Source organism: Pteropus vampyrus, unplaced genomic scaffold, assembly GCF_000151845.1.
Source record: "Pteropus vampyrus isolate Shadow unplaced genomic scaffold, Pvam_2.0 Scaffold16, whole genome shotgun sequence".
NCBI classification, from domain to species: domain Eukaryota; kingdom Metazoa; phylum Chordata; class Mammalia; order Chiroptera; family Pteropodidae; genus Pteropus; species Pteropus vampyrus.
Genome location: NW_011888797.1, coordinates 9707413 through 9710011, shown reverse-complemented (window position 1 = coordinate 9710011; position 2599 = coordinate 9707413).

Here is a 2599-nt window from a genome sequence, read left to right as displayed (position 1 = left end):
TATGAGGGTAGAGGTCAAGATTCATGTATCCACATGTGGATGTGCAATTGACCTAGTACCATTTCTTAAAAAGATATCTTTTCCCTACTTATTTGCAGTGGCACCTTTATAATAAATCAGGTGACCATATATATGTGTATCACTCAATTTTATTTTTAATATGTGCGTATAAAGATTTGAAGGAAATAAAGTTTGTTTAATAATTGCTATATTGTGGTGATAAGCTTATGTGTGATTTTTGTTGTTTTTTTCTTTTTGGTATTTTCTACACCAACCATAATATAATTTTAACATTCATACAAAATAGATGTAATATTTTTAAAACTATTATAAGCATAGACACTATCAAAGGTGTGGGTTCTTGGGAGATAGAGGAGGAGTGAGGCAGGGTAGCAACTAGGAGGGCTTCCTTAGTTAGGGAAGCATTTAGGTTAGAAGTTGGGGCTCATGTGGGAAATAGAAATGATTGTTATCAGTAATGCTCTGTTGAGTAACAACAACAACCACAACCACAACAACGATAATACTCTTTTGTAGTGAACACTGCTTTCAGGTCCAAGTCTCTGAGCTATTCCCAACAGTCCTGAGGGCAAGGCCCAGTGACTATACTCATTTTAAAGATAAGGGAACATGCTCTCTCCATGTCCTGCTCAAGCATTCACTAAGAACCGTATCATACTAAGCCTGTGTTACTTTTGGATCCACAGAGACAAATAAGGAGGGGCATCTAACTGGCCTGGAGGTTCAAGGAGACATTTGGGAAGAGGTGCCATCAAAGTGAGTCTTTTTCTTCCATTTTTGATAAAACTATGCAAGATATATACATTAGAAATACAGATAAGTAAAAAAAAAAAAAAAAATCAGTCACAATTCTTCTACCAAGACATAACCCCTATTTACACTTTGATATGCCTTTTAAACTTCTTTCTTTCTCTTTCTCTCTGAGATATACACATGCAAACACATACACACACATCAGAAACACACTGCACAAAAATAAATGAAACCATCCTATGATAGCATTTGGTAATTTGCTTTTCCTCAATACATTTTAAATCAGTAAATATATATCTACATAAAAATTTTAATGATTTTCTGGGTATTTTTCAACATATTGGTGTATCGAAATTTATTTAATCACTCTTATGCTGTACATTTATTTATAATATTTAATGACTATAAACAATGTCACAAGGAACTTTTAAACCCATATTTGTACACTTTTCCAATTTTTTTGGAATCCGATGGATTCTCAGAGAAAATTGATTAATTTACCTTCCCAGCTGTTTCTCTAAACTTGGACAACAGTAGGCATTTTAAGTTTTTTAATTTGAAAGGTGAAAAATAGCATCTTATGTTGTTTTGTTTGCATTTCTGATGACTGTTTTTATAGTTTTTAAATAATTATTGGCCATTTATATATATATTTTTTGAATTGCCTGTCCTTTTTTTTTGGTCATTTTATTTTGGAGTATTTGGGGTTTTTCTTATGGACTGAGCTCTTTATATATTGTTGGTAGTAATTCTTTGTAATAGAGTTGCAAAATCTTTTTTCCAGTTTTCTTTTGCCTTAGATCATAAACTTTTTATGAGAAATTTGCGTTCTTAGATATAAAATGTATTAGAAAACTGCCATCATAAAAATATTGCAGAACTGGCACAGGAACACACAAAAAAATCAATGGATACAACTCAGAAACAAATTCAAGCTTATATTATGAGTTCGATAGATGATGGTACCTGAAATCAATGGAGAAAATGGTATGTGGACAACTAGCTGTTACAAAAATTATAAATTAGATTTCTTCCTCACTCCAAAATCAAAATAAATTCCAAGTGGATTAGAAGATAAGTGTAAAAACTTCTTTTAAAAATTAGAAAAAATTTAATCTTCTTGTGGTAGGCAGTAGCCAAAATAAATTAATAAAAGTGCGTTTTACCTACTTAAAACCAAACAAAATTCACCAAGAAAACATTTTGTAATAAATACCTAAAAGGAAGTGTGCGAGTTAATCGCATGGAGGTAAAGAAAGGCTTGGAAGGGCATTCCAGGCAGAGGGAACACGTTTGAGTAAAGGTCTGGAGTCTGATAGACAGCAGCGTGCCTACACTAGAGACAGGGTGAGAAATCGAACTCAGGGCGCTCACAACGGATCAGGGGCTGAGTCCATGTCCGCCCCACTAGCCATCGTAATTATGTAAAATAGCACTTTTCCCATATATGGTACTTAATATCTGTTCTGGTAGGATGACAAGGGACAGGGTAAGCAGCTCGCGGGGCGGGGTGTCAGAATCCCGGACTTTCCCAGTGGGCTCCCGCCTGGCCTGGGCCCCGCCCAGGCAATGCACCAAAATCCCGGCCTTGAGCTCGCTGCTAGCTTCCTCCTCCTGATTGGACTCTTTTGTGTGTCAATCCTCGTTCTGGAACCTGGGCGTCCGTTGGACCCGCCCTAGGAGGCGGGGCTCCCGCCTAGGAAGCGCAAGGGGAAGGTGGAGAGGGTGGAGGTGGGGGCGAATCCCCACTCCTCTGGGCTCTGAGGCCCCGCCCACCCCTTCGCACAGGTCAAGATGTCTGTCCATCGAGCCCGGGAGCGGGCTG